The sequence below is a fragment of the Meriones unguiculatus genome, chromosome 7 (genome assembly GCF_030254825.1).
Source record: "Meriones unguiculatus strain TT.TT164.6M chromosome 7, Bangor_MerUng_6.1, whole genome shotgun sequence".
NCBI classification, from domain to species: Eukaryota; Metazoa; Chordata; class Mammalia; order Rodentia; family Muridae; genus Meriones; species Meriones unguiculatus.
This window is the reverse complement of record NC_083355.1, coordinates 62,118,296-62,143,720: the sequence shown is the minus strand read 5'-3', so window position 1 is coordinate 62,143,720 and position 25,425 is coordinate 62,118,296. Positions and strand designations below refer to the sequence as shown.

At 38.0% G+C, this 25,425-nt stretch overlaps 1 protein-coding gene and 1 pseudogene across 2 annotated transcripts in view; both read left to right on the top strand.

Annotated features, from left to right (window-relative positions):
- Positions 1-25,425, top strand: part of Slc25a21 (solute carrier family 25 member 21) — a 530,746-nt gene that overhangs the window by 50,397 nt on the left and 454,924 nt on the right. The window lies entirely within an intron of this gene.
- Positions 379-1,646, top strand: LOC110564794 (large ribosomal subunit protein uL6-like; annotated as a pseudogene).

Here is a 25,425-nt window from a genome sequence, read left to right as displayed (position 1 = left end):
ATATGGGAAAGAACTTCTAAAATAAAGTGAGGGCCAGCTGTAAGGTATGTTTATGATGTGACTGTTTTTCTAAGACTTTGACAGGAAGAATTAACTTTACATTCCCAGTACTCAAAACACTTTACTGATCTACACTGTATGGTAAATAAATTTGTTCTTTGGGATACACTTTTCATGTTTTCTTCCCTTTCAGGGAGAGAGGGCACTAGGCTACTGCTAAGAAAAAGATTTTTCAAGGGCTGCTGCTCTGAAGAACCACTTAGATTACGAGGGATTTACTTTCTTCCTGCTCACACCCTCTGTCCTGCCTGCTTTCCAAACTTTAAATTAAAAAAAAAAAGTTATTCATGCAGCTTTAGCTGTGTGTTGAAAAACAAAATGAGGAACAGTGCTCTGTGTCAATATGAAAAAGTAATTGAGCAGCACAGTTTTAAAGCTGTAAACTATGGGAAAAATAGAACACTACCATGTTTACCAACAAGTCTTAGTAAGTTGTTTTTAAAAGTGTAAACCAGGATTAGCAAACGGAGGTGCCAAGTCAAAGGATGTGAATGGCAGTTGGAGTGGCACCAAATTCTGCAAGTTGTGTTTGAAACAGTTGCCCCTGCCATGCTTAAGATACACAGGAGAAGTATTTTAACAGAAGAGATTACGAGGTTTTCCTTGAAATCTGGACAATTAAATAACATAAAGAGGTGTATAGTTGTTTAGTTTGGTTATCATAGATAGCGAGATTTTCTTTTGTACCATAACTTTTATAATGTTAAAAATTATTGTTGAATTGTTATGTGACATATAAGTTATGGAGTTAGCTAAGCAAGCAATTCTGTTTGGTTCCCAATATACATGAGGGAGCCAATTGCGACATCTTCATTTCATATTTAATGACTTTTTTTTTTAAACCAAAAGGAAATTTCTTCTCAGCTGGACTCTTTCACTGTAGGTTTTCATCGCAAACTTTGAACATGAGAACACAGCTATTATTCTTTACTAGAAGGATATGTTCTGGTTAGTTTCAAAAGGTCTGATGAGTGAAGGCCAACAGTGTGCACACCCTTAAAATGTAGTGTTGAGGTCCCATCTACTGTGAGAGTGAAGACCATTCTCAGCGATCAGACGTGCTGACATCACTCTGAAGGGGCGCACAGCCATCTTGAAGGGCCCCAGGGGAACCCTGCGGAGGGACTTCAATCACATCAGTGTAGAGTGTCTTCTCGGAAAGAAAAAGAAGAGGCTCCAGCCTGACAAATGGTGGGGAACCAGAAATGAACTGGCCACTGTCAGAACCATCTGCAGTCATGGCCAGAACATGATCAAGGGTGTTACGATGGGCTTCCGCTACAAGATGAGGTCTGTGTATGCTCACTTCCCCATCAATGTCATTATCCAGGGAAATGGATCTTTGGTTGAAATTTGAAATTTCCTGGGTGAAAAGTACATCTGCAGGGTTCGGATGAGGACAGGTGCTGCTTGTTCTGTCTCTCAAGCCCAGAGGATGAATTAATTGAAGGAAATGTATTGAACTTGTCTCAAATTTAGCGGCTCTGATTTAGCAAGCCATGACAGTTAAAAACAAGGATATCAGAAAGTTTTTGGATGGTATCTATGTGTCTGAAAAGGGAACTGTGCAGCAGGCTCATGAATAAGACCTAAGTTATCCTGCTCCAGAAACATGATCCTAAATTATAAGTACAATCTGGGGTGTCTTTGGGAATAAAAGACTTACTTTTTAAAAAAGGTAGTGTTGAAGTTAGAAGGAATAACCACATTTTCTAGTATGAGTTCATCTTAAGCATTGTAAGAGGCATGTAAAGCAACTCTATAGGCATTGTCAGGAAGCTCTTACGATCCTCAAGATTCCAAACAATGCTAGGGTAATTAAAATTAGATACCGTGCCTTTGATTTAGGTGTGGATAGTCAGTACCAAACTTACCTTGATAAACAGGTAGAAGTCAGAGGCTGTGGTTCCTACCATATGCTGTAGTAATTGAAGCTGTCTTAGACGCAACACATAGTCTATAATGTTTATTGATTATGTCCTTCTTGGTGTTATTTAGTCTCTCTCTCTTCCTTCTTCCTACCTCTCTCTCTTTCTGTGTATGTATATGTATCTCATTCCTTTATTGTAACACGTGGTCTCATGTGTTACAGACAATTGATCTATTGACTAAGCTATATCCCTAACCCACTTCCTCTTTGAAACACCTTAAATTTAAATTTTCTCTAGAGTTCTGAACCACCATGTGGGTGCTGGAAACTGAAGTTATGACCTCTGGTCCAGCAATATACACTCTTAACCACTGAGCTATCATCTAATTTTCTTATCCTCTGTGTTTTCTCTTGTACAAGCTCTGTTTTCTGCATCTAAATCTACAATATGAACCTCTCAGCACTTCTTTCAGGGCTCATGTTATTAATATTTAAGTTTTTCATGTAGTTTTTAAGTAAAAGAAACACATGAGATCTTTAAACACGTTGGCTGAAATGCTGAATTGTGATTACAGTTATAGTAACTGAAGCATCCATTGGCCCTTAGTTCGGTTAAAACACTGTAGTCTTGCAATGTGTGAAATCTTACGGTAGTGTGGAGTGAGACAAGTGATTAATCCTGATGTTTTAGCCAGGCTTTAGCTGTCTTACTATTTTTAGTCCTGTTGAGGCTGGATGCTGTCATCTGTATGATCTTCCTTAACTCTTCAGCAGCTTAAGCAGGAAGATAACGAAGTCAGATCCTCTTCTACCCTGGGTGGGTTTCTAGGAGCAGCTGACCACTGTTACCAACATGCAGTCTGTTTGCATTTGATAGCTTCTGCACCAGGTAAATAAGCCCGAGGACCGCTCTTACATTTTCATCTTTGAGTGAGAAATTAGCTAGTCTTCTCTTTTCTAGCCTGTCGAACTCTCCTGTACTTTCCGTGTTGGGCTGGGCATAGGGAGCTAATGTGCTTTCCTGTTGATGTGTGATTTATAAGGAAAACAAATTTCATTGATTCATTCAAATGTTCATCAGTCTCCTCTAGAAACTGGTGATGTGGAGAACTTTCAAGGGCCTGTCCTGTTTTCAATACTTTGTAGCATCGATTCTTGGCAAACTTCAGTGGGACCTTGGCAAGAGTCTCCTTCTAGACCTGGGCTTCATTATGGTGTATAAAAAGTCACCTCTCTTAGCCAGGCTTGTCTGTATATAGCCCCAGGGAAAAGACGCCAGAGAGTCTAGGACACTTGGTCTTAAAGACACTATCCTTGATTGAGCGGTCAGAGAATGTGTGTTAGCCAAAGGCTTGATGATATGCTGGTATCTGGCCATCCCACATTTGGAGCAGGATGCTCTTCTGGATAACAGCTTCACCATTCCAGTTTTCATTGAGCCATAACAATCACTATGTTCCGTTGAAGTGCCTGTCATACTCCCATGACACAGATTTACCGAGTTTTTTGGCATACCGTAGAAACTTGCCTTGCATATAGAGAGAAGGCATTGGGGTTCTTATTTTTAAAAACAGGGGTGAGGCCTAACAAGATGCTCCGTACAACGGGGGCTTTGATTAAGTTGACCCTCACCTTTGCACAGTGACAATGACAACGGAACTTCCTGAAGTATTGATAATGTGAAATTTAACAGACTGTTTACTCACTCTTAAAAATAGCACATTTTATTAGAACAACCTCAGAGGACCATTAAGAAAATTATTTAAGAAATTGGACAACAACAAATAATAAGAGTCTAGTAAAACTGGATTTTTTTTTTATCTTTAAAGCTTCTAATATACTTGGTCTATTTAGAAAACAAACACATTTAATTGTTTCCATCTCAACTCTCTCCAGTGAATTCAGCTTTTAGTCATTGTGCAAATAAGTTGGTCTTAGTTGCTTTGCTGTATTTCAAACATCATTTCAAATTAGGGTTTAGTGTGGTTTGAAGGTTTTTCCAGAATAGTCACTCTACTGTTGTCTAAGGGTGGTTGATTACTTTTATCTTTTCCAGTTAATGAAAGCCAATATACTTAAAGGAAGGCAAACCCAGCCCTCAGACAATTTGTCATCATACATTGATTGTAATTCTCTGTTTTATTATGACACACAGTAAGAATGCAAAGGCCTAAAGAAAAAGGGAGTGTCAAGATCCTACACACTTTTTGCTACATCATGTTGTTTACCTATTTTTTGTGCCATTTTAGTTACTCTGTATGTAGTTTATTAAAATATGTAGATTCTTTTCAATGTTGGACTAATAGCCTTCAGCAGCTCTTATAAATAAAATACACCTAGGGAAAGAGGGAAGTTGTATTAATTACTTTTCTATATGCTGTGACAAAAATCTGACAAAATCAACTTGAGAAAGGGTTAATTTTGGCTCCCAGCTCAGAAGGGATATAGTCCGCACATGGTGTGGGAGGCAGGGCAGTGCAACTGTAAGGTGGGTGGTTATATTGTGTTAGGATTCAGGGAACAGACAGAGATGAACGTTGGTGCCCAGCTGGCTTTCTCATCCCCCGACCCCGGCCACCCTTTTTTTTCTGACCAGGGACCCAGCCCACGGATGGTGACTCCCTTCTCAGCTCATCGTCTCTGGAAACATCTTCACAGATACATCCAGACCTTTGTCATCTAAGTGATTCCAAATCCATTCAAGTTGACAATGAAGATTAACCAGGTCAAGGCGTAAGTTTTAATAATTGCAGGTCATGTTCTCCAAATTACTGAGGAAAGGAATCCATTTCCATGGAAAAATAGAGCTGTCTGTGTAAACTTACATAGGCTGTATACACAGAGCCAGTGCATGCCCAGCTGGTGTGCATAGTATTGATAATTTATTCTTTATTTCATTGTCCTGAGGAATGGGATTAAAGAGTAAAGGGCATATTGTATTTCATGTTTAATAAATTCCATACCCAAATCAACCACTAAATAAAATATCCAGGTAGAGCTATTTGTCATAACAAAAAGGCAATCTTAGCTGTGTGTAGTAGGAAACCAGGAGGTGCCCATAGGACTGTGCATCTGTGGTGCATGATTTCAGATTCCTGTTGAAATTTCTCTGACTTTTGAAATCTGATCTACCCGCATCTCCACAGAAAGCCTCAAAAGTCATCTTACAAAGCTTTCTTAGTGTGACCTGACACTCTAAAACCGGATCTAGCGTTAAGACTCTCTGAGGATTTTGACTCCTGTATCAAAAAGGCAGAGACCCTAATGACCACTGTCTCTTTTTATCTCTTCCTTTTACTTTTTTTGAGTTGCTCTCCATTTTTAAGTAATTAATGAGGTGGAAAAATATTCTTGTATACTTGTTAAGGTGTAATCTAAGCTCCTGTTCCAAAGAGACCCTAAAAGGTAGTAAGTTGGAAAAGAAAGAAGGCATTTAGGAGTTTCTGCCATAATTCAAGCAATCCATACTACTTCTCACATTATCTGGCTTTCCAAGAATATGATTCTCAGTTGCATAATAAAAGGTGAGTTATACTGCTGTATTCTCATCCCAGCCTGAGATGCAAAGTGGAGAGAAAAGATCCTTCTAAACAGTGATCTGACTAGAAACCAGTTACACCACTACTCTTCATAGCCGTTGTCTGTGGCTTTGTCATGAGACCACATATTAAACAACCAAAGACCTGTGGAAGTTTAGTTTGGGGAAATGTAGTTATGAATATAGCTAAAAGTGAGAGCCAATGACGCCATGTCACTGTTGAAAGGAAAGGAAAATGGAAGAAAGGGAAGGAGCAAGGCAGGGAGGGAGGTGAGATCACTACCTGAAGACAGTTTACAGACTCTGCTAAAGCACTGTAAGATGCTCTGTTTTCCTTCATTTCCTTTCCTTTCGTCACTGCTTCTCTCTCTATTTTTCTCCTGTTTGCACAGAATTTCATTTGTTGTTTGGAGACACAGTCTCTCTTTGTGTCTCTGACTGTCTTGGAACTCTCTATGTAGACCAGGCTGGACTCAGACTCATAGAGATCTGCTTGACTCTGCCTCCCAAGTGCTAAGAGTAAAGGCTTGGTTGATGTGCTTGAACTTTTTATGCATATACCAATTATATTTGGGTTCTTTATAGGAGGATAAGCCAGAATAGATAAGAAATATGACATTATTACAATAAATTTATTCTTTATAATTGATTCTGTTATTTAATTCTCTGGATTTCAATTTAGAAGTGAATAATAGTAAAATAACAGACACTTTTTAGAGCAAGGTTCTAGTAAGCAGAATGTAATAGTATTGTGAGAGCCATGATCTTCACTTCCTTCTTCCTTTACCCCAGTCTTAAAGTCTTTACCTGCGCTTCAGTCAGTCTTTTGGAATTAATATCTCTATTGATTCTTTTTGCTGTCTACCTTGACTCACAGAACGGCCTTCTTGGGTTTCCTGAAGCACAGTGTCTCGCATTCTGGAACAGGAAAGTATGCACTTCGCACGTCAGGCAGGGTTGGGACAGGACGAGGAAGATGGTTGGCATGCTTGAATCTCTGCTCTCATTTCAGCTAGAACATGGTTACAACATCAGTTTCTCAGGCTCATGTCGTTAGTAAGCTTTGTTCAAGAAGCAAGTCTATGGAAAGTTTAGAGTCTTTTGTTTGAAGCCAGCACTGAGGTTTAGAGAATAGAAATAAATTTTCAAAAGTTTAAAACATTTACATCTTATTCTTGGGCTAGATTTTTTTCCTACTGTAATGTACATTAAATTTTTCTACAAAATTCTTCTATGAGTGATTTCATTGTTGTTGAAAAACTAAGTGTGTGTGTGTTTTCCTTTTTGGAACTATATAGTGGTTTGGCATTGAAAAACCAAACAAATTCTTCCAATACTTTATAGTCTCTTTGAAACCAACTAATATGTAACTACTAGCCAAGCTTCTGTTCCTTGATTATGAATACTGTATTTAATTGTTAATATGCATGACTGCCTGGAAGGAAAAAGATTGCTATGAATTTAACTGATAAGAATTATTAACAATATGGTAAAATCCCCCACATAACTGAATCATGATTGTGGGTGGATGTTATGTGGGCAGAGCTGACTCCATGCCCAGGGAAGAGTGGCCTGAAGAGAAAAAGAGAGAAGTTCCCCAGCAGTCACTTTTCTGCATCTATCAGTCCTCAGAGTTACTCTTGGTTGCATCGTATCTTTATTATAACCTCATGCCTGTCGTTCTGATTTTCCTTCTGTGAAATCAAACCTTGAAGAGCTTGTCTATTCCCTCTTTCAAGCAGCTGTGCTTAACACTACAGAATGGAGTGATGCTTACCCATCTGTTTTCTGTGAGCCTATTAGATAATTTTGGTAAATAGCAGAGTTGCGTTTGTTTTAGTATGTTGTTTTGCATTTAATAATAAAAAAGTGCTCTAGGGATTAATTTTCTGGCTAACTCATGCTTGTGCAAACCACTGCAACCTCCTAACATAGAACATAAGCCATAGAAATTCAGAGGAAATGAGCTGTTTGCTTCCCTAGAGTATGATTAGAAAGTCTTACATAGCATTCACAAACTATTACTTTACCACAATTAGACATTTTTTTCACAGGTATGAGAATGGTTCTCATGGAAAGCATTGTCAATGTAAGGTCAGAAGCTTTGGTTTCAGAATACTATGATATTATAAATACTAACCATAAATTGCTTTTAACAATAATGTAACATTCACTTTTATTATATATATGCTATGATTTTATTATGGCATGAAATTTCAAATGATGTTAATGATGTCACATCTTAGAGAAACATAGTCTGTACTTATTCTTCATTAAATGGTATTTAAAATTGTTTCCTCATAACATCCTCTGGTTACCCACAGGAAAAAGTAGTCAACTCTTCGACAGTTTCACAAAGTACAGAAAGGTGCAAAGGCCCCCAAATGTATTTCACCTCTCCCATTATTCCCCATTCTGAGGCACCTCAGGAACCTTGACAATACCCAGGCCTATAACCAGCAAGTGCCTCACTTGTTGCTCAGCAGTTAAGAGGTAGAGCTAAAACCAGCACTCAGGGTACCTCACTGTCTAGAATTATTTGCTTCCACAGCTACTTTCTGTGACAGATATAGAGAAAACGAGATTTTAAAGAAGCCAAGATGTCATTTCTATGTCTTGGCTTATGTATCTTTGCCTTTCATTCCATTATTATATATATATATATATATATAAAATAAATTTTTAAAAGTATCCAGTTGCATTAACCTAGGCATTAGTAACTGCAGCAGTGACCACTCAAAGCACAATTCAATGTAGCAATGTTTCAGTAACCAACTTAGGAAAGTGCCCTTTGCGTATAAACAGTGTTCTTAAAATTTTTCCTATATTAAAAATTAATAATAGCAGTCAGTATTCATATTTAGTTACCAAATACATATGATCTGTACTAAAAACTAGGCACTATTCCATGCATATTGTTCATTCAATCCATATAAACAATAAACAACTATATAATGAGTTATCAACATCATCGCTAATCCACTGAGAAATGAAATCTAGGGAGACTGAAAAACTGGCCCTGAAAAACAAAGATATATATATATATATCTTTGTATCCTGGCTGTAGCACCCTCCCTCATCTTCTCCCAGTCCCACCCACACTCCTCTTCTTTTCCTATGTTCCTCCCCTAGTCCACTGACAGGGGAGGTCCTCCTCCCCTTCCACCTGACCCTAGCCTATCAGGTCTCATCAAGGCTGGCTGCATTGTCTTCCTCTGTGGCCTGGCAAGGCTGCACCTCCCAGGCGGAGGTGATCAAAGAGCCAGCCACTGAGTTCATGCCAGAGACAGCCCCTGTTCCCCTTACTAGGATACCACCTTGGAGACTGAGCAACCTGTGGGCTTCATCTGAGCAGGGATTCTAGGTCTTCCCCATGCATGACATACTCTTTATAAGACTTTTTATTTTAGTGTTTGTGGGGGAGGGAGAGAAAAAAATATGAATATGAGAATTACTTATGTCTGCTGTTTTTGGGACCGCTAATATGCAAGAGTTCACAGATTGAGAAGGGCAGGTGAGTATCTTCATGGATGTCCTAAAACATTAACAGTTAGTATGGCAGTAAAGACTGAATATACCAGTACTCAAGTCAGTTTTACTTAAGAGTGGACCCAGGCTCGGTAACCTGGCAATCTGTGTGATCTTGTTCAAGATAATGATTTTTTTAAACTTTAATGTCCTTATCTGTAAATGTGGTTGGGAGTGTGTGCAAAATACTTTCCTTATTTGTTTTCTGTACATGTTTGATTGCATAGTGCATAGAAATCTCATATCATAGTTGTTCGGTATGTGAGTTAAGCTTGTGCTATGAGCCATAGAGACAGTTACTTTTTATTATTTTTACTAAAATTAATATGTTTGCTAGTAAAGTGGCTTTTGGAAAACAACAGAATATATTTTAATGAACTGTTCGTTGCTTTAAACCTTAACATTCGTTTTAGTTCTGTGTTCATGCTGTGTTAGCAAAATCTTTTAAATTTAGTAATTTGTAAACAACAGAAAATTTTTCCTCATAGTTCTGGAGGTTGAGAAGGCTATAGTCAAGGTACCAGTGACTTTATGGATTGGCCAGGCTTGCTGATAGATGGCATATTCTTATTGAATCCTCAAGTAGTGGAAATGGCAAGCACACTCACTCCCTAGGGTCTCTTTTTATAAGGGTAATTAACACCATTCATGAGTATGCACTCTTAAGACTTAATCATCTTCCCAAGGACCTCAACCTCTTACTACTATTAGGTGCACAAAAATATTCAGATCTTAATGTTCCTCATCAAATGTTCATTAGAAAGGACATTGCCTAACTAAACAATGACTATTTAGAGATTTAAATGTCAACATTTCTAAAAAAATTAATGTTTTACTATTCCGAGGTAGAATTCAATTATTTCAGAACCCTCTTTTGTGTCCATTTTTAATTGGAGTTGTGTCCATTTTAGTTGATCATCACCTTTATGATGACCTACTCTGGCTGTGGTGATGTCCCATGTAAAGGATCTCAAATGCACCCCTATCTGAATATGTACCACCCCCCTTGTAAGCTTCTACATTGAGAAAACTAAAACATTTGGTCTAAGGCTAGTTGTGGCTTGCTTTGTAAAGAATATGAATGGGTGCTAAAGACATTGAGAATGCGTTGGAAATTTCAAGAGCCTGATAAGTGCTTTATGGCTCAGAAAAATTATTGGAGATGCATCTTTACTGTCTTTGGACATCCATGTGTAATCACAGAACATCTCAGAATGTAGTCCTCATTTTTTTTTCTGTTAGAAGTTATGCTTCCAATATTCAGTGGAAGGCAATACATTTATATCCTCCTAATGACAAATCTTTGCTTCTTAATTTAATCAATATAATTATCAAAATATGGATGATAATTGGATACCTAGCTCATCTTAACAACTTCTAAATAAGTGGGCTTTGATATGAGGTCAGTCAGGGGATGTTTTCCTGTCACTGTATCCATTGTGAGATTTAGGGCTTTGGGGTAGTCAAATTGGAATGAAGAGCCTGGCTGGTTTGCAGAAATCTAGGGAAGATGACCTGACTTTTGAAGTAAAAACATGGAAAAAATGAGGATCTTGGAAGTATTTGAAAAACAGCTCTGCCTCCTGTGAGCTCTGTGAGGTTGCAATAGTGACTCAGTTTCTCCACGCCCTCATTTTTTCATAAACATAGAAAAAGATCCTGCCTATTGAAGTAGTTAAATCAAGAGGCATTCATTTTCACAAAGGTAGAAGCACAGAGGTACTCTGTGGAGACTATTTTTATTCTGAACCCAAATCCAGACCGTGCTTTGGATTTTGCCTAAATCCTTGATAGAGACTCCTGTGGTATTTAGACTCCATCAGTCAATTCAGGGACCAGGACCAGTTTAGAAGGCAAGAATCAGAAACCTCAGCTGCACATAATTTAGTGTAATCTCTTCAAATCCCTTACCCTTTGAGGAGAGGAAGAGACTGTATGTCTCTCCTCTGCCTCCTCTCTTTCTCTCTCTCTTCTTCTCTCTTTCCCTCTCTCCCCTCCCTCTGTCTTACTTTTAAATTTTTTTAATTTTTAAATTATTATCATTTATTACAGTTTATTCAATTTGTATCCCAGCTGTGTCCCCTTTACTCATCTCCTCCCAATCCTATCCTCCCTCCTTCTTCTCCCCCTATGCCCCTCCCCTAGTCCACTAATAGGTGAGGTCCTCCTCCCTTTCTATTTGACCCTAGCTTATCAGGTCTCATCAGGATTGGTTGCATTGTCTTCATCTGTGGCCTGGCAAGGCTGCACATAGATTCAGTCTCCAAATGGGTTCCCCAATAAGGGGAGCAGGGGCTTTCGCTGGCATGAACTCAGCGACAGGCTCTCTCTCACTTTTTAAAATCTATCACTTAGGGTAGCATAAAACATTTTTATTTATTTTATTTTTTTAAGAGAAAACATTTATTACTCCCAGTATTACTTCTTTCATGTAGCATCTTAAGCATGCACTTCTAACCAGTGTGGGTATTGCCTTCTACCCTTCTTCGATTATCATAAATATTGCTGAAATCCATATTGTGTTACTAAATATTATTATTTGACTTAGATGATTACTGTAGCTCTTCTAGAATATGAGCAAGATAGCCAAAGTGGTGGTATCTGGTTCTAAAGTCATTATTTGACTGATTTTTCTATCCTTTGGTTGGACAAGCTGCAACCTTTCTTATTCTTTTTTTTTTAATTATTTTTTTGTGTTGATCTTTTTAAAATTTTTATTTTATTTTTATTAATTACAGTTTATTCACTTTGTATCCCAGATATAGCTCCCTCCCTCGTTCCCTCCCAATCCGACCCTCTTTCCCTCTTCTTTTCTTATGCCCCTCCCCCAATCCAATGATAGGGGCGGTCCTCCTCCCCTTCCATCTGCATAATGTATCAGGTCTCACTAGGACTGGCTTCTTTGTATTCCTCTGTGGACTGGTAAGGCTGCTCTCCCCTCAGGTGGAGGTGATCAAAGAACCAGTCCATGAGTTCATGTCAGAGATGGTCTCTGTTGCTATTATTGCGGAATCCTCTTGGACACTGAGCTGCCATGGGCTAGTTCTGTGCAGGGATTCTAAGTTATCTCCTTGCATGGTCCGTGTTTGGACCATGTATCAGTTTCAGAAAGGACCCTTTGGTTCTGTTGCTCTCCTTGCGGAGGTTCTCTTCCCTCCAGGTCTTTCTATCTCCCCCTTCTTTCATAAGATTCCCTGCATTCTCAAAAAGTTTGGCTAAATAAAGAAACCATGAAATTTGCAGGCAAATGGCAGAATCTAGAAATAATCATCCTGAGTGAGGTATCCCGGAAGCAGAAAGACACACATGGTATATACTAACTTATAAGTGGATATTAGATATATAATATAGGATAAACATACTAAAATCTGTACACCTAAGGAAGCGAATCAAGAAGGAGGACACTGGTAAAATGCTCAATCTTCATTCAAAAACGCAAACAAGATGGACATCAGAAGAGGGAGAAAACAGGGAAGAGAACAGGAGCCTATCACAGAGGGCCTCTGAAAGACTCTATCCAGCAGAGTATCAAAACATATGCTGAGATTCATAGCCAAATTTTTTTGTTTGTTTTAATTGTTACTGTGTTAGCTTCATTTGGTGAGCCAAGAGACTAAGCTCAGCATTACTACCTAGAAAATCTAGCCTAACTATGTTTCAGAAAGAATTTTTAAAATGTAAATTGCACAGCTCACTCCACATTGTGATGATATAGGAATGTTTTCTAAGATCATTTTAGTAGGAAGCTATGACATATTGCAGTCATAAATAGAAATGTACATTCAGACATGCATGACATTTTTTTTATTTTTTATTTTTTTCTGTTATCTCTTTATTTTTCTTCTCTCTCTCTCTTTTTTTTTTTTCAATGCAGTTTATTCAGGAACCTTGAACAATCCTCGGACCCTGGGGAAAGCCAGCCCACAGCTTAAATAGCCTCTGGGTAGCCAACCCAGGCATGCCACTTGGGCAATGCAGATAGGTCCACATACATGGAAGCAAGCCAGATCCTCAGCCTTAGCCAAATGTGGAATTGTTCGTGACAGAGAGCACTCACCATCGGGAAGGTGGAAGGCAGAAACCAGCTCCATCTTTAAGGCATAGCATTCCGCAGCTCTCTACAGTTCCCCCTTTTTGTTTTAGACGCATCAGGCAAGAGTAGAGGTCTGATCTCTGATGTTAGAAATAAATTGGGACTTTGTACCGATGTTCATTTAGGTGTCATCCACCCAAAGAGCATCAGACCCGTCCGATACCTTTTTCTCAGAGGCGGGACCTGGGGCATCAACCCGCACATGCATGACATTTTTATGCCATTTTTTTATGGCTCAAGTGGAATCTTCAAAACTACTAGAGTATTACAAACATTTCAAAAAACTTTATGACAGGCTATACAGAGAACGTGAGTTTATTTCAGATGATTGAGGTTATTTAAAACACTTAGTAAAGTGAATTGATCCCCCATTTTCATCTCCTTAAACATAAACTTATGACTGATATGTAATAATTTCGCATAATAGTGGTTATGTGTGATATTTCAGTACATGCATACAATGTATACTGATCAGATCAGGGAAACTGATGCTTCTATATCCTTACTGTTGTCTCATATTTGGAGCCTTTGAGTTCTTCTCATAATTATGTATAAAATACTATTTTGTGGAGAGAAATGGATGGACTTTCACTACTTTCAAGAACAGAAATTCATGGTAAGTCTGTTGTTTGTAAGGAACCACAGATTATTTTCATTTCACCATCATCTCCTATTCTTCCCTACTTGTAAGCCCTCTCTCATCTGTCTTCTAAATATAGAGAGTATTTTTGAAAAGAATCTCTTTCTTATATGCAATGGATTTTGTCTGCAATGGGTTAATTACCAAAGCAATTGGGCACCTGTGGGAGTAATTTTAGTCACTTGTTAGTTGTTCTGAGTTGCATTTGCAGTTTATTGTAATGCAATCTTGTATCCACAAATAGTAATGGCTACCCATAGCACCAATAAAGCAAGTCAGGACAACATCTTTTAAAAGCTGGCTCACTGATTTTCACTTATAAGTGAAGCATAAATAACATTAAGTTGTATTCAGTTTCCTAATCCAGAGAAGGAAAGGGTTAGAGACATTGAAGGGAACCTACTTTACTTCACTCTTTTAAGTGAATGTGAGAGGTGAGCACACTAGTTTTATAATTTTTTATGATAAAACAGATGGTTCTTGATTGGCTGTATTAAGATTTTAGTCTTTTGTGATACAGGTTTTATAATGTAAATCAGAAACTTTCTAATTAAGAAAATTATGATGAGTAAATAACTTCTTACTTAAGATACCTATGATGGGAACTTTGCATTCGTGAGTTACCAGCAATGAGATAGTAGCCCTCTTGGTAAATCATTCTGAGATTACTGTGGTACACCGTTTACTGGCTCATCTCAGAAACTGTTCCTCGTTCCACTAAATGAAGTCAGTCAGTGAGTAACTACATTAGGGATTTTTGGGTACAAGAAAAAACAACATTTTTTCCAAGCTTTAAATAATTAACATGCTTTATTAGCTATTTAATGGAAAAATTAGAAAATGAGGTGAAGAAAACTTAAGACTTTACCTAGCTGTGCAGCATCACCAAAGACCCAGCTGTGTTCCCTTCCCCTTCTTGGCTTTCTGTAGTGCTTGCTTCATTCTGAGGCTGCTTCCCCATGGCTAGTGTATGGCCATTTTATTTGAAGCACTCAACAAATATCTCTGATGTCATTTGCTCAGACTCGGCCTTGTTGGCTTTAAAGCCTGTATCCTCTTCGGGGATGTGTGAAGGAAATCTACGGCCGTATACTTTACCAACTAGCTTCAGTTCAGTAAAGGCTTCAGTTCACATTCAGACTATACCCTTTGTTCTTCTGAGAGAACACTCAGATAATTTCCATGGCAAACGTGAGAGAAGACTATATCCACGAATGTATATAGAGTCAATATTCATATTCATAGATTTCATGGTTCTTAATTGACCTCATTGTAACCATGTCTCTGTAATGCCTGCATAAAGACTTGGGGTGTTTCTTGGCTATTTGCAGTGTGCAGTATTTGGGCACTCTGAGCCATCTGATGGTGAACAGGATAGTGCATGGCTTTCTTGGTTCAGCTTTTGAGCTGGAAAAAGAGTATCATTTTATGGCATGTTCACTGATCCATGAGCAAGGGAGATCTTTCCATCTTCTGATATCTTCTTCAATTTCTTCAGAGACTTGAAGTTTTTTTTTATACCAGTCTTTCACTTGCTTGGTTAGAGTCACACCAAGGTACTTTGTGTCCTTTGTAGCTATTGTGAAGGGTGTTGTTTCCCTAATTTCTTTCTCAGCCCTTTTGTCTTTCATATACAAGAGGGCTACCGCTATTTTTGAGTTAATTTTGTATCCAACCACTTTGCTGAAGGTTTTATCAGCTGAAGGAGTTCTCTGGTAGAATTTTGGGGGTTACTCATGTATACTATCATATTATCTATGGATAGTGATACTTTGATGTCTTCCTTTCTGATTTGTATCACCTTGATCTTCTTTAGTTGTCTAATTGCTCTAGGTAGGACTTCAAGAAGTAGGTTGAAGAGATATGGACAGAGTGGGCAGCCTTGCCTTGTCCCTGATTTCAGTGGGATTTCTTTAAGTTTCTCTCCATTTAGTATGATGTTGGCTATAGGCTTGCTATATATTATCTTTACTATGTTTAGTTGTGTGCCTTATATCCCTTATCTCTCCAAGACTTTAAACATGAATGGGTGTTAGATTTTTTCAAATGCTTTTTTGTCATCTAAGGAGATGATCAAATGTTTTTTTTTTCCTTCTGTTTGTTTATATGGTGGATTACATTGACGGATTTCTGTATATTGAACCACCCCTGCATGCCTGGGATGAAGCCTACTTAGTCATGGTGGATGATATCTTTTATGCATTCTTGAATTGGCTTGTGAGTATTTTGTTGAGTATTTTTGCATCAATGTTCGTAAGAGAGATATGAAGTTCTCTTTTATTGTTGGGTCTTTGTGTAGTTTAAGTATAAAAGTTACTGTAGTCTCATAGAATGAGTTTAGTAATGTTCCTTCTGTTTCTATTTTGTGGAATAATTTGAAGAGTATTGCTGTTAACTCTTCTTTGAAGGTTTGGTAGAATTCTGCACTGAAACCATCTGGCCCTGGGATTTTTTTTTTTTTTTGGAAGGGAGACTTTTGAAGACTTTTGATGACTGCTTCTATTTCCTTGGGGTTATAGGACTGTTTAATCTATTTACCTGATCTTGGTTTAACTCTGATAACCATCTATCAAGAAAATGGAATCTATCAAGAAAATTATCCATTTCATTTAGATTTTCAAATTTTATGGAGTATAGGCTTTTGAAGTACGACCTAATGATTCTTTGAATTTCCTCTGTGTCTGTTGTTATGTCCCCTTTTTATTTTCTGATTTGGATAGTTTCTCTCTGTCTTTTAGTTAGTTTGGCAAATGGGATAGACATCAAAAGCAGGACAAGACATGTAACAGGACAGGAGCCTACCACAGAGGGCCTCTGATAGACTCTACTGATTGAGCTGTCAAAGCAGAGGCTGAGACTCATTTGAGCCAAATTTTGGGCTGAGTGCAGAAAATTTTGTGAAAAAGGGGGAGATAGAAAGACCTGGAGGGGACAGGAGCTCCACAAGGAGATCAGCAAAGCCAAAAAAACTGGACCCAGGGAGCCCTACAGAGATTGATACCCCAAACAAGGACCATGCATGGAGAGGACCTAAAATCCTGCTCATATGTAGCCCATAGACTCAGTCTCCAATTAGGTTCCCAAGTAAAGGGAGCAGGAGCTGTCTCTGGCATGAATTCAGTGGCCATCTCTCTGATCGCCTCCCCCTGCAGGGTGCAGCCTTGCCAGGCCACAGAGGAAGAGAATGCAGCCAGTCATGATGAGACCTGATAGACTAGGGACAGACAGAAAGGGTGGAGGACCTCCCCTATTAGTGGACTAGGGGAGGAATATTGGGGGAGAAGAGAGGGAAGGTAGGACTGGTAGGAGACAAGGGAGGGGGCCACAGCCAGAATACAAAGTGAATAAATTGTAATAAATAAATAAATGAAAGAATAAAAGGTATGTTCAGTACCACGTTTTCCTCATGTTTATACTTAACTCAGTGCATAATTGCACTGCTTAAAGAGACCTCCACGTGTGTTGCTCAAGTGCTGTGTAGTATGTCTAAATGCAAAACTATAACGTACGTTTCAAGAAAATACACAAATTAGGCGAGCATCACCCCAGGGATATTGCAGCACTGCAGTTGGTTGTGAATTGGGTGTTAAAGAACCAGCAGTTCATAATAAGATTATTTTTTCTTTTTTTAAAAGTTCTTTATTAATTACACTTTATTCACTTTGTATCCCCCCCCTTGCGGTTCCCTCCCTCCTCCCATCCCAATCCCTCCCTTCCTCCACCCTCTGCATGCATGCCCCTCCCCAAGTCCACTGATAGGGGAGGTCTTCTTTTCCTTCCTTCTGATCCTAGTCAATTAGGTCTCAGCAGGAGTGGCTGCATTGTCTTCCTCTGTGGCCTGGTAAGGCTGCTTCCCCCTCAGGGGAAGGTAATTAAAGAGCAGGCCAATCAGTTCATGTCAGAGACAGTCCCTGTTCCTTTTACAATGGAACCCACTTGGACACTGAACTGCCATGGGCTACATCTGTGCAGGGGTTCTAGGTATCTCCATGAATGGTCCTTGGTTGGAGTATCAGTCTCAAAAAAGACCCCTGTGCACAGAATTTTTTGGTTCTGTTGCTCTCCTTGTGGAGTTCCTGTCCTCTCCAGATCTTACTGTTTCCCACTTCTTTCCTAAGATTCTCTGCACTCTGCCCAAAGATTGGCCATAAGTCTCAGCATTTGCATTGATAGTCCTCAGGGGAGAGCCTTTCAGAGGTCCTGTGTCAGGCTCCCGACTTGTTCTCTCTTTTCTCGTTCTTCTAATGTCCATCCTCTTTGCCTTTCTGGATAGGAATTGAGCATTTTAGCAAGAGTTCTCCCTCTTGATTAGTTTCTTTAGATGTACAGATTTTAGTAGGTTTATCCTATATTATATGACTGTGTGAGTGAGTATATACCCTGTGCGTCTTTCTGCTTCTGGGATAGCTCACTCAGGATGATCTTTTCCAGTTCCCACCATTTACCTGCAAATTTCACGATTTCCTTGTTTTTTATTGCTGAGTAATATTCCATTGTGTAGATGTACCACAATTTCTGTATCCATTCATCCACTGAAGGGCATCTGGGCTGCTTCCGGCTTCTAGCTATTACAAATAAGGCTGCTACAAACATGACTGAACAAATGTCCTTAGTGTGTACTTGAACTTCTTTTGGGTATATTTCTAGGAGTGGTATAGCTGGATCTTGAGGCAGTGGTATTCCTAGTTGTCTGAGGAAGCACCAGATTGCTTTCCAGAGTGGTTGTACAAGTTTACATTCCCACCAGTAGTGGAGGAGGGTTCCCCTTTTTCCACAACCTCTCCAGCAGAGCAGATAGTGCTCTTAACCACTGAGCCATCTCTCCAGCCCCATAATAAGATTCTTTACAGAGGAACACACATAAAATAAGGATGTATTTTGATTGATTGATTAACAAAAAGTTTTGACCTTTGGCCCCCCAAAACTTTGTTTTCTATTTCTCCTCAGTAGTGTGTTCAGTAATTGCTAATTCAGTGTTCATGGTGATGTTATAGACATTGAAACAATTGAACAGCATGAGAACTATTTGTTTGATGAAATCTGTACAACACAGAAAATAATACCTTGCTTCAATGTCAAGGCAAAAATTTAAACATATCCTTTGAGGATGAACTGGTAATCAGCTTATTTTTTATCTCCTTAGTTGAAAGGTAAGAGGTTGGACTTTTTAAGTAATAGGAAGAAACAGGCCCATATTTTCTGTTGAAAAGCTGTTCCTTCTACTGGGACCCAGCCAGTCACAGTTTCTCTGAAATGGTAAGGCAAGATTTACAGCCTCCAGCTAAAGATTCACAGCTAGGTAACTCCAGCCTCAGAGGATGTGGTGAAAAGTAACATGTAGTCTGGTCACACTTCACATTTTTACCTTCCTGTCCTTTGTCACATCCAAACCAAACAAAGCAAAGCCGTGAGCTGCCACAGGAACGCGTGGAAGTTGCTGCTCACACCTGGAGGCCACTAGGCCTCCGAAGAAGGTGTCTCCAGTGTGCACGATTCTGCTTACATCGTTCTCTCTGGCTTCCGTTGCCCTCAATCTCGTGGCTGTGTTGCCAGCAGCAAGGATGATGACTGAGAACTGTCACAACAGCAATCATTACAATCTGGGAGCCAAGTTTGACTGCAACATATGTCTTCAATTTTAATAGCTCCGCTCCCCAGATGCCCTAAAGGAGAATATTGCCTGAGAAGGAGCTTTTCATGTAAGAATAATTTGTGTTAAGTAGCTCAGTGATCTGTTTGTTAGGTTAGAGCTGACAGTTTGTTTATATTTCTAAAGGGGTATGATGAATGGGGGAGAAGTTGATGCTAATTAGCCCAAATTGTTCCTAAGAATGTAGAGGCCTTCGCCAGTTTCATTGTTTCTGTTTCTTTGCACATTTTAAATAATTGAATGGAGCTCAGACCATTCATCATCATTTCAGGGGAGATGGAAATAAATGAATTTAGCAAAGGCTTGCATGTGTGATGGAAGGTGTCACTTTAAAGGGCAATTAGAGACGACATCAGCTCTGCTAATGCAGACTAGTCTAAGGCATTTGCATAAAAATATCAAACACGAACGTTTTCATTTACTTCATTAATTATCTGTGTCATCATAGAGGGATACAGTTTTTCGTTTTGAAAGCCCCCTACTTAAAGAAGTAGCGGTGTGTATCAAATTGAGCCCTTGGCTTCCGGATAGAAGAGCTGTGAGTCTACACCTCACAAGAAATCTTCGATCCCTGGTATCAAACAGCACAAAGGAACTTGTCTGAGGATGAGCTTCACACCTGGCCAGGATGATTGAGACAAAAGAAACACACAGGGATTTATATAATTGTGTGAATTGCACAGAAAGAGCCAACTTGCCAGTGGGGCATATTTTTGAAGAATTTCTCTTTACTTATTTCCCTATGTGCTAGATTTCATAGTGATATAATCTGAGACCTATGATACAGCTTCTGCGTTGGCCCAGCACGTCTGTGTAATTAAAGGAATATGAATGGATTATGTTATAAATATGTAGAAGCATATATATGTATGTGTGTATATGTTATGCGAACACATATTGAGAATTAAAATAGAAATGAACTAATTTTAGAAAGTTTATGACTTTTTTCCTATTTTTTTAATCCTCTTTGGAAGACATTCTTTTTTAATTTATGCACATAAAATACCACAGGAAGAGATGGTATAAATTTGTGGACTGTGGAGAATGAGTGAACATTTTTGAATCAGGATCTTTAAAAGGGGTGAAATTTGAGTATGATTAAGTTAGGAAAAAGCCTCGCTCAGAGCGGAAGTCAGAGACTCTGTATACATTATGGGCATGTCATGGCTTTTAGACAGTTATGTTAGACTTCTAGACAAATTGTGAAGGAATTTGTTTAACCCCAAACAAAATTCTGTGTGGTTCTGAACTTTTAAGTAAGAGAGAAAGAGACAGAGACAGACAGAAAGACACACAGACAGACAGACACACAGATAGACAGACACACACAGAAGTTGGGGGATGGTGACTAAGGCCAGTTAGAATCAGAAGCAAGCCTCACTGTTGGGTGGCCTGGTCATTTGCGCTGCATGGGTGTTTTCTTGATCACTAATTTTCTTGGAAGTAAATGATCTCGTGATTTACGCTCTATATGCCACGTCTGTGCATATTTATCCTCTAATTGGCATTTATTAAGGAGGCCTTCAGGTTGCTGGATGACTGTCAGAGCTGTGCTTGCTGGCTTTGAAGAAAGCTGACTTGCTTGAGTTTAGTTCCATTAACTCATCAGAAGTCTGTACTGCTTCAACCACTCTTTGTTTACTTTCTCATAATTAAGATTTTTGAACAACTGATTTCAGAGTGTTGGCAGGAACCCATTCTGCACTTGGAGGCTTAGCCTGACAGAAAAATTTGCAGCAAAATAAATATTCACAGTAAGAACCTATAAGTATTAAAACAAGTTTAAAAAGTCTTTTTGTTATCCATTTCATTAGCTAGCCAATTATAAATATAAGATGACTTACTAATTATCTTTATACCATTAGTCACTTTGCTCCTAATTTAACTGTGAATCCTATAAAAACAACAATTATAGAAATATTTTAAAATCAAATTACTTAAAATTAGAGCTTGTATGCATTATAGCATATAAGCAACAATGTAAAAATAATTAGGAAAGTGAACTATCATCTAATATAAAGATTGATCTAAATATGTAATATATATATACATTTCATATAAAAAAACCAATGTATGAGGGAGGGAGGGTGGGATTGGGGAAGGGAATGAGGGAGGGGCTACAGCTGGGATACAAAGTAAATAAACTGTAATTAATATAAAAAATAATAAATAAATTAAAAACAATGTAATGATCTCAATTATATTTTTAAAGTTTTATTTTTATTATTTTCATTATGTGTATTGGAGGGCATAGGTGCATGTATGTTCATGTTCCTTTGGATGTCAAAGATGTCAGTCATATCTACCTGGAGCTGCAGTTACAAAAGGTATTTGATGTAGGTGCGGGGAACTGGAAGAGATCATATATAGGAGCAGGAAGTGGTCTTAACTGATGAACCACCTCTGCAGCCACTCAATTGTGTTTATTAAGATATATTATTATTATTATTATTATTATTACTGGGTTTGTGTCTCTTTCTCTGCTTATGTGAGTGTCTGCGTGTGTGTATGTTGTGAGTCCAGGCCTGTGCATGGGAGGTAGGAGGGCGACTTTTGGGAATCATTTTTCTCCTTCCAGCGTGAGATCTGTGGATATGGTTACCAGGTTGCCATTGGACATCGCACCGGCTATATTTTACATTTCGTAATATTAGAATCATCTAGGAAGTGCTGACACAGAGTTAAAATTGCTATTTCATTTTTCTTTTGGAACCCTCAAAATAGTGCCTAGGGGAAAAAAAAAGCAAAATAAAACAAGATTTCCTTTCATATATAAATTTGTGGAATGAAGCATGTTCTCAATTGGGATAAAGTACCTCTTACCCACTGTCTTCAGAGGCACAAGGTGGCAATGTATTTGTTTCTTCAGATACTTTTAAATTGATCCCTACTAAAATTAAACCACCATGGGAAAATATAAGCTTTTATATAATGTAAGCATGGTTGGAGAGCATTTGCTCCAAATTACAGGTTCACTCTTGGCTGTCTCTTTTGTGAATTGAAACTATCAGATGAGTTGATTATCTGCAAAGTCTGTTCCTTTAAGATGGTGCTTTGGAAGCAGACTCAATCCTCATGTCACCCCAGTTCAGATACATGATAAAGGAAACATTTAAAGTGAATACAGAAGGAAAAGTAAACGTTACATTTTTAAAATGATTTCTTCTTTTAAATGTGGGGTTATAATTTGTTGAACTGTTAAGTAATGAGCCTTTGAAATGATGTTACAGGTTGTGTTTCTACAGGATGGCCCTGGTCACTGTACTAACCTCCACAAAGGAAAGACAAAAGGAGACTCAAATGGTTTAAGGCCACAAAAAGTCAAGGTTTCTTTACTCTCTAAATGAAATGATTTAGCAGAAAATGTTTTACGCTCTTGCCATAGAAGAAAATCTTTCTAGTGAGGAAATTTATGCATTCATATTTCATTCAGATAATAAAAATAAAAGTAGTTTGCTTCTTATTGGTCCAGAATACTCAATTAATAATGTATTCAACGTTCTTGCTCAATTAAAGAATGTATTCATACATAAGAAATTTTTTTACATTCATCTAGAGCCTTTAAAAGGACTTTGAGGAAGAAATACATGATGGTATAGCCTAACCTACACATGCCAGGAGGGCCATGAGCCCTTTTCTCTACCTCGGCTGCACACACACACACACACACACACACACACACACACACACACCCCACACACCACACACACAGTTAGACTTCCGCAAAAATTCTGTCTTAAGAAAGTCATTACTTTGCCTATAAAGGTGAATATAACCATACATGGAAAGCCTCAACTAAAATAGACTTTTTGATGGTTTTATATTAGAATGTGTGTTTCATGTAAACATTCTAATTGTCTTACTATTGACAACCAAGACTTCAACTTCATATAACTTTTCTTTAAATATAAATCAAGGAGTAGCACTTTTTAATACTGTACTATAACGACTACTATTCTAGGACCTCTGCCTAAGTTATCATCAAAATGACCTGGTGTGGGAACTATCAGTGACCATATTTTGAAGGTGATGAATACTGAGCTGTAGAAAGGATTAAAGTTGGCTAAGGTCACCCAATCAGAGAGTGGCAGATTGCGTGTCACTATCTTAAACTACAGTGGAGATTTGGATATAGAAACTGAATAACTGCTTTCACGGCTATTCAATACGCCTTTAGTTTGGTTAAGTAGTTAAAGATATTCATACACAACATCTAAAGTTATTTAGTATACTATTTTAAAAATTCCAGAATGGTTTTCAAAAGAATATGACTATGGTGGTTTGAATGAATGGCCCCCATAGGCTCATATATTTGAATACTTGGTGGCACTGTTTGAGAAGAATTAGAAGGTGTTACCTTGTTGGAGGAGGTGTATCACTGGGCATGTGCTTTAAATTTTAAAAGTCCATGCCATTCCGAGTTCCCAGCTCTCTCTTGGATGTGTGTTTGTGGGACAATTGTAAGCTCTCAGCGATTGCTCTAGTGTCATGCGTGCCTGCCTGTTGCTGTATTCCCCACCATGATGGTTATGGACACTAACCCCTGGAACCATAAGCCTGAAAGTCGATTCTTTATAAGGTGCCTTGGTCATGGTGTTTTGTCATGGCAATATAAAAGTAACAAAGAAAATGTCATTCTTTTAAGAGGTTTATATAGCATATTATGTATATATGCCTATAATATATTAAATATTTTATATTAATTTCACATTTTAGCATATGACTAACAAGAGAGTTTTTGGTTAATGATGTGGAAGGTATGTGATTGATCTATGGCAACATTTCTATCTGTTCAACTGTTGTGATACTGTTCTTATCATAACAGAGATATTCCATGCTTAAAAACTATTATTTTGTAAAGGTTAAAAATCAACAATAATTAAAAACAACTACACTTCAAGAAGTAATTCCTAATTTTTTTTCACGTTTTCAAAAGTATTTTGAAGTTTGCTTTAGAAGGCCAGCAGTAAAAGCTTTTTTATTTGGTTAAGTAGTTAAAGATATTCATACACAACATCTAAAGTTATTTAATATACTATTTTAAAAATTCCAGAATGGTTTTCAAAAGAATATGACTATGGTGGTCAATAAAAAAGTCTGGTTTTCATCACTGAACTTGATGAATTTAGGGATAATCAGGTTTCATTAGTTATAGAAATCCATGTGGGATTTTTCTTTTTGTTTTGCTGACTTTAAGGAAGAGATCTTGTAAAGTTGAGTCAATTGTAGCTCATAAAGCTTATTGAAGATAATGAAAAGATTTAAAGTACCCCATACACATCATTTAGATTTAGACTCTTAGAACAAGTGGTATTCTAACATCTTTGCAGTTTCTAGCAGAATACAGTGTTCCTCCTAGAGGTACTCTGATAAAGAGAAGATAGAAAAATCTATGTGCTTATCACATCATAATAAAAACATCAGTTACAAAATCCCAGATACTGTAGATGAAATAAAATGTATTTTTATTTTATTTTCCTTTATTAATTTGTTTTTAATAATTATAGGTTTAGTAGTATGGCAAAATAGGAGAAGAATCAAAGAACCAGGCAAAGGCATTCTAATTTCTATGCATGTATGCATATAGGAAGGTCAGAGGCAATAAATAGGTACATTACTCAAAGGGTGTGACGATCTCCTAGAACACCATGGAGTATAAGAGATAGTATGAGAACTGAGAGTAGAATGAATATGAAGAAGCTGTGCACATAGAGATCCAGGTATGAACTTTGGACAGAGCAGTGACCTAAGCTGGAAGTGTGACAGCTATAATGAAGACACTTTGACCAAGTGTACTGCCTGAGGCTAATGCTGGAACCATCATGTCTTGCTGTGGAATTGTAGATGATTATTTGTAAGAAGAGCTTTTCCTACACACAAGGAGAAACCACTATAGAAATTAAAATAAGACAGTACATAATTTAATTTATATTTAACAGATTACCTTAGTTGTTATGTCCTTCAAATTTTGCCCTTTCTTATTAGTTGTTGTTACATACATTTACGTATTTGTATTGCATAAATACAACCTGTTCAGCCTGTATAA